The sequence below is a fragment of the Callospermophilus lateralis genome, chromosome 7 (assembly GCF_048772815.1).
Source record: "Callospermophilus lateralis isolate mCalLat2 chromosome 7, mCalLat2.hap1, whole genome shotgun sequence".
In the NCBI taxonomy this organism is placed as follows: domain Eukaryota; kingdom Metazoa; phylum Chordata; class Mammalia; order Rodentia; family Sciuridae; genus Callospermophilus; species Callospermophilus lateralis.
The window spans coordinates 16,213,622-16,226,597 of NC_135311.1; the positions used below are offsets into that span (position 1 = coordinate 16,213,622).

Consider the following 12,976-nt stretch of genomic DNA (forward strand, 5'->3'; position numbering starts at 1 on the left):
AGAGCAAGAAATAAAATGTTTTTTGCAAAACTTGATAAAGAGAAGGTATGTATAACAAGACAGTAATGCTTAATTTTAAATAAAGAATAGAAATTGAAAGAGAAGGAAATTTTAAAAATTTTTTAAATTTAGAAAAAACATGAAAATTATTTATACAGAAAATTACACAAAATTACACAAATGCCCCAAATTTATTTATCGAAGCATTCATCAGGATATATTATTATAAACATCTCAAAAGATTGACTGTTCAAATGTGCCAGTCACTTTTTATTTGGTTAAAACTTTTAATTACATTATTGTAATCTTAAACTTTTTACTACTTTGTATTCTGTGTAAAAAAACTTACAATTCAAAATATTTTCAAATTCAAAAACATGTATCAAATTACATATATATGTGATATTTGCAAGCCATTATGAAGCTATACCTTCACAATATCTTCAGGAAAATAAAGATTCAACCAGTTTGCTCAGCTTTAGAAATAGGCAAGTTTTTTAAATTTTATTTTATTTTTTATTAGCTACACATGACATTACAATGATCTTGGCAATTCATACATTTGAATCATTGGGGTATAATTTCTCATTTTTCTAATCATACAGATTGCAGAATCACTCTGGTCATAGAATCACCTATACACATACAGCAATCATAAGGTCTATTCTATTCTGCTGCCCTTCCTATCCCCCCTACTCCTCCCCTCCCCTCCCATTATTTATCTCTATCTAATCTAATGTGACACATTTTTTTTTCTCATCACAACATCATACATGTATTCTGTATAACAATGAGGTTCTTCTTCTATCTTCAGTGCAATTCCCCTTCTCCCTCTTTTTCCCTCCCACCTCTGTTCCCTATTTAGTGGTAGTCTTCTTCTCATGCTCTTCCTCCCTATCCCATTTTGAGTCACCCCCCTTATATCAGAGAAGATATTCGGCATTTATTTTTTTATGGATTGGCTAACTTTACTTAGCATAATCTGCTCTAATGCCATCCATTTCCCTGCAAATGCCATGCTCTGGTTATATTTTAGTGCTGAGTAATATTCCATTGTGTATAAATGCCACATTTTTTAATCTATTCATCTACTGAAGGGCTTTTAGGTTGGTTCCACATTCTAACTACTGTGAATTGTGCTCTATAAACATTGATGTTGCTGTGTCCCTGTAGTATGCTCTTTTTGGGTCTTTTGAGTATAGTCTGAGAAGGGGAATAGCTGCGTCAAATGGTGGTTCCATTCCCAGCTTTCCAAGGAATCTCCATACTGCTTTCCAAATTGGCTGCACCAATTTGCAGTCCCACCAGCAATGTATGAGTGTACCTATTTCCCCGCATCCTCACCAGCACTTATTGTTGTGTGACTTCATAATGGCTTCCATTCTTATTGGAATGAGATGGTATCTTAGAGTAGTTTTAATTTGTATTTCTCTGATTGATAAAGATGGTGAGCATTTTTTCATGTGTTTGTTGATTGATTGTATATCCTCTTCTGAGTAGTGTCTGTTCAAGTCCTTGGCCCATTTGTTGATTGGGTTATCTACTTTTTTGTCGTTTAACTTTTTCAGTTCTTTGTATACTCTAGAGATTAGAGCTCTATCTGATGTTTGAGGGGTAAAAATTTGTTCCCAGGATGTAGGCTCCATATTCACTTCACATATTATTTCTTTTGCTGAGAAAAAACTTTTTAGTTTGGGTTCGCTCCATTTGTTGATTCTTGGTTTTAAGTCTTGTGCTATAGGTGTCTTTTTAAGGAATTTGGGGCCTGCCCCCATGGGATAAAGATTAGGGTCAACTTTATCTTCTATTAGATGCAGAGTCTCTGGTTTGATTCCTAGCTCCTTGATCCATTTTGAGTTGACTTTTGTGCATGGTGAGAGAAAGGGATTCAATTTCATTTTGTTGCATATGGATTTCCAGTTCTCCCAGCACCATTTGTTGAAGATGCTATCCTTTCTCCATTGCATGTTTTTAGCACTTTTGTCTAATACAAGGTAGTTGTAATTTTGTGGATTTGTCTCTGTGTCCTCTATTCTGTACCATTGAACTATCAGCCTGTTTTCCTGCCAATACCATGATGTTTTTGTTACTATTGCTAGTTACTATTTTTGTTACTATTGCTATAGTATAGCTTAAAATCTGGAATTGCGATACCACCAGTTTCACTCTTCCTTCTTGGAATTACTTTAGCTATTCTGGGTCTTTTATTTTTCCAGATGAATTTCATGATTGCTTTTTCTATTTCTGCAAGGAATGTCATTGGGATTTTGATGGGAATTGCATTTAATCTGTAAAGTGCTTTTGGTAATATGGCCATTTTAATAATATTAATCCTACCAATCCATGAGCAAGGTAAATCCTTCCACATCTAAAGTCTTATTCTATTTCTTTCTTCAGGGATCTGTAGTTTTCATTGTATAGACCTTTCACCTCTTTTGTTAGGTTGATTCCCAGGTTTGTTTTTTTTTTTTTTGAGGATATTGTGAATGGAGTAGTTGTCCTTATTTCCATTTCAGAGAATTTGTCACTGATATACAGGAATGCCTTTGATTTATTGGTATTGATTTTATATCCTGCCACTTTGCTGAATTCATTTACTAGTTCTAGAAGTTTCTTGGTTGAACTTTTTGGGTCTGCAAGGGATCATGTCATCGGCAAATAGTGCTAATTTAAGTTCTTCTTTTCCTATATTTATACCTTTAATTTCTTTTGTCTGTCTAATTGTTCTGGCTAGTGTTCCAAGAACTATGTTGAATAGAAGTGGTGAGAGAGGGCATGCCTGTCTTATTCCAGATTTTATAGGGAATACCTTCAAATTTTCTCCATTTAGAACAATGCTGTCCTGAGGCTTAGCATATAAAGTTTTTACCATGTTGAGGTAATTTCCTGTTATCCGTAATTTTTCTAGTGTTTTGAACATAAAAGAGATGCTGTGTTTAGAAATAGGCATTTTAATGAAAAAAAAAAATAAATACAGTAATAAAATGCTTAAAAATCAATTATGTTTTATAACTTTCAATAACCTCTACATGAGTGCACATTAGATAAAAGTCTACAGATCAATAATATAAAATTGCAGTATTCTAATCTGTCTTTATTATAAAGTAATAAGGAGTTGATTTTCTATACAGTATATACAAATTGTCTTATTATTTAAGCCATAGCAGATGTAGATACTTGGAGAGAACTCTATATTTATGATAAAACTTTCAATATCTATACACATGTTTCTACCCTAGGTAATTTGCAGTACATTTGTTTTTGGTGTAATACAATATTAATTCTGTAAAACTCATTAAAATTTACTTCTTATTGAAATCCTAGAAAACATCCATATGATCATTTTAAAGAGCTTTACAATGGTAAAAGTGAGAAAGGTTTTAACCCATTCCCAAAATTTATTTATCCAAGATTTCATAACCAAAAAACAAATTACAGATATGAGGTATGTGAAAGCACTTTTATTAAAACTGCAAGCATTTCTGAACACCAGAGAATTAATATTGGAGGGAATCCCTACAAGTTACAAAAATATGTAAAAACATTTAAAGATTCCTCAATTGTATATCAGAGCAGTGATAAATCTTCCATAACTAAAAGATGTAGAAAACATTTTATTCAAAATTCGTCCATTACTAAAAACCACAGGCTTTACAGTGAAGATAATAAATGTTGTTCAAACATTTTTAAAAACTACAGTAATCATAGTGTAGAGAAAATCTGGAAATATAAAGAATGTTGCAAAGCTTTTAATCAAAAATCATACCTTAGGGGCTGGGGATGTGGCTCAAGCCGTAACACGCTCACTTGGCATGTGTAGGATGCTGGGTTTGATCTTCAGCACCATATAAAATAAAATAAATATGTTGTGTCCCCCAAACCTGAAAAATAAATATTAAAAAAAAGATTCTCTATCTCTCTCTCTCTCTCTCTCTCTCTCTCTCTCTTTCTCTCTCTCTCTCTCTCTCTCTCTCTCAAAAAAAAAAAAACATACCTTAGTATACAGCAGAAAATTCATACTGGAGAAAAGCCATACCAATGTAAAGAATGTGGAAAAGCTTTTAATCAAAGATCAAGCCTTACTCAACACCAGACAATTCATACTGGGGAGAAACCATACAAATGTAAAGAATGTGCCAAAGCTTTTAATAAAAAAATCACACCTTATTCAACACCAGAGAATTCATACTGGAGAGAAGCCATACAAATGTAAAGAATGTGACAAAGCTTTTAATCAAAAATCATTCCTTACTCAACATCAGAAAATTCATACTGGAGAAAACCTATACAAATGTAAAATATGTGGCAAAGCTTTTAGTGGAAACTCAGGACTTATTATTCACCAGCTAATTCATACTGGTGAAAAGCCATACAAATGTAAAGAATGTGGCAAAGCTTTTAATCAAAAATCATACCTTACTCAACACCAGAGAATTCATGCTGGGGAGAAACCATACAAATGTAAACAATGTGGAAAAGCCTTTAATCAAAAATCAAACCTTAGTAAACACCAGAAAATTCATACTGGGGAGAAGCCATACAAATGTAAAGAATGTGACAAAGCTTTTAATCAAAAGTCAAGCCTTACTCAACACCAGATAATTCATAATGGAGAAAAGCCATACAATTGTAAAGAATGTGGCAAAGCATTTAATCAAAAATCAAATCTTAGTAAACACCAGAAAATTCATACTGGGGAGAAGCCATACAAATGTAAAGAATGTGGCAAAGCTTTTAATCAAAATTCATATCTTACTAAACACCAAAGAATTCATACTGGAGAAAAGCCATACAAATGTAAAGAATGAGGCAAAACTTTTAATAGAAGATTATACCTTATACAACACCAGAGAATTCATACTAGGGAGAAACCATACAAATGTAAACAAAGCTTTTAATCAAAAATCACACCTTACTCAACACCAGAGAATTCATACTGGGGAGAAACCATACAAATGTAAAGAATGTGGCAAAGCTTTTAATCAAAATGCATACCTAAAACACCAGATAATTCATACTGGAGAAAAGCCATACAAATGTAAAGAATGTGGCAAAGCTTTTAATCAAAAATCAAACCTTACTAAACACCAGATAACTCATACTGGAGAAAAGCCATACAAGTGTAAAGAATGTGGCAAAGCTTTTAATAAAAAATCAAGCCTTAGTAAACATCAGACAGTTCATATTGGGGAGAAACCATATTAATGTCAGTAATGTGGCAAAGCTTTTAATTGAAGATCATTCCTTAGTGAACCCCAGAGACTTCATATGGGAGAAAAGCCATACAAAGGCAAATACTGTGGCAAAGCTTTTAATCAAAGATCATGCCTTATTCAACACCAGAGAATTAATACTGGGGAAAACTTATACAAGTGTAAAGAATATGGCAAAGCTTTTTATCAAAGATCACACATTTCTCAACACAAAAGAATTCATAGTGTGGAGAAACCACACAAATGCAAAGAATGTGGCAAAGGTATTTCTATTAGAAAAAGTCTCATTGTTCACCAAAAAATTCATACTAGATAAGAGCCATATAAATGTAATGAATTTGGCAAAGTGTTAGGTATGCTTCGAATGTTACCACGCAACAGGTAATTCATACTTCAAACCACCCTCACACACCTATAGACTGTAAAAGTCATTTTTTGTGGGATCACACCTTATTGGTCACCAGAAACTTCAGACTGGAAAGAAAAATTACAGTTGCCTGGAGATAGTTTTGGAGAGCTGACTGCATGAAACCCCACACTGGCCCAACCAGCCATGACCCAGGAGCCCATGGAAGTGAGCAGGAAGCACAGCTGGAACCTTGGCCCTCTTTCCTCCTGTGAACCTCTCCAGTTCACTTGCCCCTTCCTCAATCACTCTGTATTGATTGAATTAAAATAATCTTTTTTTCAAAAGCTATGTTTGAACTTAAAGGCCACTTTTGTACCAAACCAACCCATTAATAAAACTATCTTATGACTAAAGTCTATGATCACATCAAAGTTTTTTTCCATAACCTCAGATGGATAGTATGGTCCTTTGTCAATGTTCATTTATTCATTTTATTCTTGTACTATACCAGGGATTGAATTCAGGGGTACTCAACCCCTAAGCCACATCCCAGCCTTATTTTGTATTCCTTTAGAGACACAATTTTAATGAGTTGCTTAGTGCCTCACTTTTGTTAAGGCTGGATTTGAACTTGCGATTCTCCTGCATCAGCCTCCCGAGCTACATGGATGAGAGGCATGCACCACTACATCCAGAAGTCAATGTCTCTTGCTCTGCAGTTAGATACAAAATTTTACTCAGGATTTGGTGTCCATAAAAACATTCAAGAGTTGTTTTTGTCATACTTCAGGCATCAGATTCTGGCTTTTAAAATGTCCTGCATGACATAATTTAGCTTTCTATATCAAATGCAGAGTTTACATGTTTGAAACCAGATGACTGAGAAACAAAGATATCGAACAGCAAAATGCAACACATCCTGTTGTTAAATCCACACATGTAGTGGGTTTGAATGATTACACTGAATAGACACCAGGAGTCCTGTCCATGACCCTTGAGGCCCCTGAGCCTCCAGAGGGTGTGCATAAATGATAATGAAGCACACTACCCTTCACCCACCCCTGAACATACTATATAGCATTTACTAGACAGACCAGGGGAAGCACTGTGTGTCGTTGTGTCCAACATGTGGCTCTGCTTGCATATATATGACATCTGTTTTAGAGAACACTGATCCAGTACCTGATGAAACATAGCTGCCCTGCACACTTTACAAATCCATAATGTTGATACATTTGGAAAAAAAATAAGAATGGTTGAAAAAATGGTGTCAATGAAAAGCATTTGAACTGATGAGTCCATCCTACCAGCAACTCTCATAAGGATACAGTTGTGTCACCCAGGAAAATGCAGATTCATCCCCAGCCACACTATGAAAGCTCAGAAAGTGAAACCTTTCCCTGGTCTCATCCTTGGCTCAGCCTTCAGCATGCTTCTTCCCAGGGAATGATGGTTTTGACAGTTAATAAAGTATGAGGAAATCTCTTCTACTGCAGTACTTCAGATTCTCTCAGGATTCTGGAAGACTCAGTCTTCAGCTGGGCACAGTGGTACACACTTGTCATCCAAGCAGCAGGGGAGGGTGAGGAAGAAGGACCACAGGTTCAAATTCATCCTCAGCAATTTCACAAGAATCTAAGCAACTTAGGAAGATCCTAACTCTAAAAAAGATTTGGGGATGTGGCTCAGTGGTAGAGAGCACCTTGGTTTGATCTTATGTACAAAAAAAAAGGGAAAAAAAGACAAAGAGACTCAGGTTTTGTGGTAGTCAGACTCAGTATTTGCTGTGTGTCAGTCTGAACAATTGCATCATCTAAAAAGTTTTTTTTTTTTCAAATGATAATAGCTATAGTTACTGAGTGATCACCATAGTACTATAAAGCACAGATACCTCCACTGACTTTTGCTGTAACAGAAATATCTGCATGATAATCTTACAATATTAAGATGGTGCCTTTGTTGATGGAGGTTTTATTTGATAGCCTCTGGTCAATTACTCTCTCACAACAGGTGTGCACTAAACCCCCTGCAAGTCCCACTAACCCAGAATCTGTGAGCAGTAGCAGACCGTGAATAGACCCCAAGTAGACACAGAGACATCCATGCAAACTCCACTGCAGGTGTGGACTAAGCTTTGTGCCTCACTGCTCAGAGTTCTCAGCCATGGCAGTGGTCACACCCAGTGGACATTGGGCCTTCTAGAGGCATTTCTGATTTTCAAGGTAGGGAATAGGATTACTAAACATCATCATGATGGTCAAGCCCCTTACCAAAAACAAGTCTTTGGTCTCTAAGTTTAACCACGCCAAGGCTCAGGAACCCTGGGTAGACCATATATTCCACACAAAAAAGAACTAGTATTTTTCTAATTTATTATTTTCTCTCCAGTGCTTTAAGCACAGTTATTGTCTCCCAGTAGGTGAGAAAGGGAGGAAAGAAACAAAAGAAGGAGCAGAGGGAGACACACAGCATATTATCAGAAGAAACCTAAAGCCTTCAAGCAGGAGAATTATTAATTTGGGCCTGATTGTGGTGCCACTAAACCTCTGTCAAAGGGTTCTACCATCCTTCCCAAAGCTTACCAGTCCCAGGTCAGTCATCAATGTTGAGACAGATGCCCCTGGTTGAACAACAGACAGGATTCTTCCTAAGCAGGAACCCCATTGAGTAAGTAGTCTTTCCACCTCTTCTATCCCAAGAATGCACATTGAGTCATTGAGTATTTCACCTGCATTCACACGTACACACACACACACACACACACACACACACAAACATGCAGGCTATCAGAATCTGCAGCCCCATGTTGGAGCTGGTGGCCTCTGACATTATCTTGCCATCTACAAAGAAAATCTTTCACTTCTGATCCTGCACATTCCAGAGTGTTCTGTGCAGTGCTTCACTTTCCCCTTCCAAGTGCCATCTGAGAGAATAAACCTCCAGTGAGATGCAATGCCATGCAAATCCAGGTCACTGTCCTCTTCTCTCTACCTGAGTAGTATGTCATTGTCCCAAACATCCTGAGCTTATCCCAGACAGGTATCACTTGGTAACAAATGGAGGATCAAAGGACAGAGGCGAGATTGTTGACTGGCATCAGAATTCTCTGCTCTGCTGGCCAAGCTTCATGCCTATCCGGAAGATACTCAATTAAAACAAGGAGTCTTGCTGCTGTTACCCAAAAGGTTGCTTAGGGTCCATGAAGCATGTGACCTAGAAGATTATAAACACAGACCCTTGCCTGAGGGAGCAGACAGCAGGCTGCCAGAAACACCTACAGAGTCACTATCTTTTTTTGTGTTAATAAACAAACAGTATTTGTGTTACCAAGGCCTTTTTCTATTGGGACTCTCTTTCTTTGACAATGGTGCTTTGCTGGCCATGAAGGGAATGACTTCTTAGACTGCTTGTGTGTGTCTGGGTGGGTGGGTGTATGTTGGGGGCAGAGGAAGGTACTGGGGATTTAACTATGGAGGATTCTACAGTTGTTCTACTATACCTGAACAAGATCCCTATATGTGTTTTTTAAATTTTACTGTGAGACAGCGTCTCTCTAAAATGCTCAGGCTGGCCTTGAGCTTGCAATCCACCAGTTTTAGTCCCCTGAGTCACTTGGTTTACAGGCATGTACCACTGCACCCAGGCACGGGCCAGTGCACCCAGTTATGACCTTTTGGAGAGAACTAATTCTTAGCGATAGTTAGCCAAATCCCCAATTTGTTCACCATGTGCAAATTAAACAATATAATTTCCATACCACCATTATCCTCCCTATTGTGCTCCTACCATCCAAGGCCAGTCTTTGTTTGATCTAATCACAGCATGGTCGTGTACCAGAATACCAGGGATGGTCCATGCCCCCTAAAGCTAACTAAAATTATAACATACTAACCCTAAATTCACTTATGCTGTCTCATCTTCCTGCACAAATACAAGAAAGTCTCTTTCCCATGTTCTCCATCACCTTCCACATGCTCATCTCCTGACCAATCCTGAAGCTTCCCAAATGGCTCTGCACTTCTGCTTATGGAAAACTGTAGATCTCTGTGACAGTCCCTGTGTTTATGTGAGTCTCCCATACCTGATTAAAACAAACCCAAGGCACTCTTACTACAATGTCAAACATATAAAGCTTCTCAAAGGGGCCAGGGCAACTGTGTCTGTAACCTGTACCCCTGGGTTTTAGTCATGGGGAGGCACCCAAGCCCCTGCTTTCTGTTAAGCCCTTCCATCTTCGTGCTGGGAAACACAAAGGGCTGCCAGAAGTGGGAGGGAAGGAGGAGCACTGCTCCTGGGATGTGGGAATTGTGCAAGCACTGTTCCTGTTGCATACAGCCTCTTCTGCCATGGATGAAAATGTGGGTTGCAGAAGAGGCACAGGAGCAGATAAAGGCCACAATAGTCTGGAGTAGAGCTAGACTTGGACCCAAGATTCAAATTTGAGTTATCTTTCCACCTTCTCATTTACCTTCTCAATCAATACTTTAAAGCATCAAAGAAGGCAGGCCATATGTTTTGGGTGTTCATAAAACCATAGCATACTTTTCTTTTTTTTTTTTTTTTTTTTGGGAAATTAATTTTAATATACAGATACAAAACAACAAATATAGATTCACAGCATTTACAATAAATCATTCAAATAACATTGTAAATAATTTTTTCTTTTACAAAAAGAATTTCAACAAAAATACATATCAAGTTACAGTATTCTTGTAGACCAGACTTTAGCTGTCAAAGCTAATCCACCAGTTTGGAAGCATCACTGACTTATACAGACAACATCATCTTTATATGGATGAGTTAAAAATTACCAAAGCCTTGCAAAGTGGGTAAGCAAGTCATACACAATGGGTTCTATTATGTACAAAAAGACTAATTATTAAATTACAGAGTTGGTTTAAAGTATTTTCTAAATACAAATGACAATGCCAATGTGATAACTAAAAGCAGTAATAAAAAGTATGTTCTACTAGGTAAATTTACATGAAACATTTAAGCTTCTGTTGTTTTTTTAAATCCTTCCAAGACCAGCTAAAAATTTCCACTTTTCCCCCAAATTTTTTGTACTCCATTTGCATTACATCCTGAAAATAAACAAGATTAGCAAGAATTGTTGCTAATAGTTAGGTGAAGCATATTACAGGGAAAACTTTGCTAGCAGTTTAATCTATAAGTTGGGTCCAACATCCCTGGTCTGTAAGCCATTCATTGAAAAGATGTTTATTCACACTTGTTGGCACTGTCCTTTTACAGACACTTCACTGGTTTTCCTTTCCTTCATGCAAGAATAATGCAGTATACTCCCCCAGCTCTGGGCAATCAGGCTCTTCTATTCTTACTAGGAAAGTAGGTTGATTTGTATTCAGGAATATCAGCAATTTAGGCATGCAGAGATTTCTACCTGGCCAGATGCTGAATCACCTGGTTTTTACAAAAGATTTCAACTGTGAAGTAAATTTTGAAATAAAACACTTTTGCTATACAATAACAACATAGGATGTGGCATTAGTCTTCAAATAGATTAGGTATAAAAGGGTACAATATTTGGATATGGCATTGATGGTGGTGATATGTTTTCAATAACAAAATCATATCTACCAACCGGAGACAAAACCCAGATTTACTGAAAACAAACCATGCGCACAGTATCCCTTGACAGTGCTGGCAAACTGCTTGTTACCCTCTTCCTTGTTAGCAGGCCAAAGACAAAGAATGTTCCTTCTCTGGGACTTTTCAAATATTGTTTAGAATTGCTTACAATTCACTGCAGGGTTCTCATCCATTTAGGTATATCAAAACTGAGAAAGCTGCTCACGGCCATTTCAACTGTCTTTCACCGAGTTAGCAAATTGTGATACACTAATGAAATTCATCCAAATGTTGTCAACCAGTGAAGTCATCAAAGCCTGACTTTTAAAAGAAATTTAAGTTTATTTTTTAAACTGGTACATAAAATCATAAAAATTGTACATATTTATAAGGCCAAAAAATAAAAAGGCCCACCCAGGGTTGGGGGTGGAGAAGATAGAGAGATTGGGCAGTGGGTGGAGGTGGGGTTTCCCAATAAAATTCACATAGGCAGGGGCTTTTTGTTGCCTCTTTTTTTCTCTCCAAGTAGAACATGACTTAAATCAAAAAGGAAGTATGGCAAGCTGAAAACAAGAATACCTGAGGCCTTCTGTTCTTTTAGTAGTAAAACCCAAGCTAGACATATTTAAGAAGTCAAAGGATGTTCTAGCCTTTAAAAAAATATATATGTTAGCAGTTTTCAAAATCACCTCAGAATCCAAGTAGAATCCACCCAGGTCAGGTATATAATCAAATGACATCATCAAATGACCATCACGCTTCATAAAACTGATTCTCACAATCCCAGGTCTTGAACTGACCCTGACTTAATCAAAACATGTCCTGGTGTTTAGGATTCTCTGTTAGGGAGTCCATGGAGGTAGATGGGAACTGGAAGTTAGGACTCAGCTGGGAAACATGTTAAGACTGGTCACAAAACCTTAAAGCCTTTGCTCACTGCTAATTGGTCAATACTAGCAAATGGAAGCCCTCTGACTCCTTACTCGAATGCATCCTCACTGAAAATGTAACATAAGTAAATGATATTCTTTACTACCTTAAAGCAATTCTCTTATATTACATTAAAAACAACAAAAACCTATTCAAAATTGCTGTACATACAAACAACTCTATTTAGCACAGAAAAGTAGTTTTCAAAATATATCATTACATTTTGTTAGTAAAAATGTCAGTTATATAAATGCAACTGAGGTTGAAACAGTTATTCATGGACACACACATATAAACACAACCAATGCATGAAGCCATAGCACCTCTTCTGTCAAGGGACCTATGGTGAGAAAGAAGCAACCCTGAGGCTGTAAACCACAGGGCAAGGCAAACTCTCAGCAAGCCAATGTAAGCAGGCATTTGAATAGTCACAAAATGCCCTAAGGGTCCAGCAGAGAGGTCCAGAGTTATGTTTTCTTGATGCATGAATAACTCTGCATATGGCAAGGCAGGGGAGAAGGAAGGAACTACATCCTTAAAGTTAACATCTTCCTCTTTAACTTTGTAGACTTGTTTATTCTCAAGCTTGGGTCTGAAGAAACTTGGGGGAAGAAACTTTGCAAGAATAGCATACAAAAAAATGAGCTTCTCAAACAGAAATCCACAAACTATGTGACACAATATCCCCTAGTTAGCACACTGAGTGCAGAGCCTGTCTTCTCCAGACTATTTAAAAGTTACTTTCATCATACTTCTCAGTATAGGCAAAGAAAAGGAGATTATTATCTGCAGGCATCAACCTGTGTGGCCTCCATTAAAAAAAGACTCCTATCTTTGAGCCTAGATATTTTGCTAAGGTGTCTTGCACAGGCAATGAATCTCCACTGTTTTCAGT

At 37.1% G+C, this 12,976-nt stretch overlaps 1 pseudogene; it reads left to right on the forward strand.

Annotated features, from left to right (window-relative positions):
- Positions 1-3,440: 3,440 nt before the first annotated feature.
- Positions 3,441-5,205, forward strand: LOC143404069 (uncharacterized; annotated as a pseudogene).
- The last annotated feature ends 7,771 nt before the right edge of the window (positions 5,206-12,976 follow it).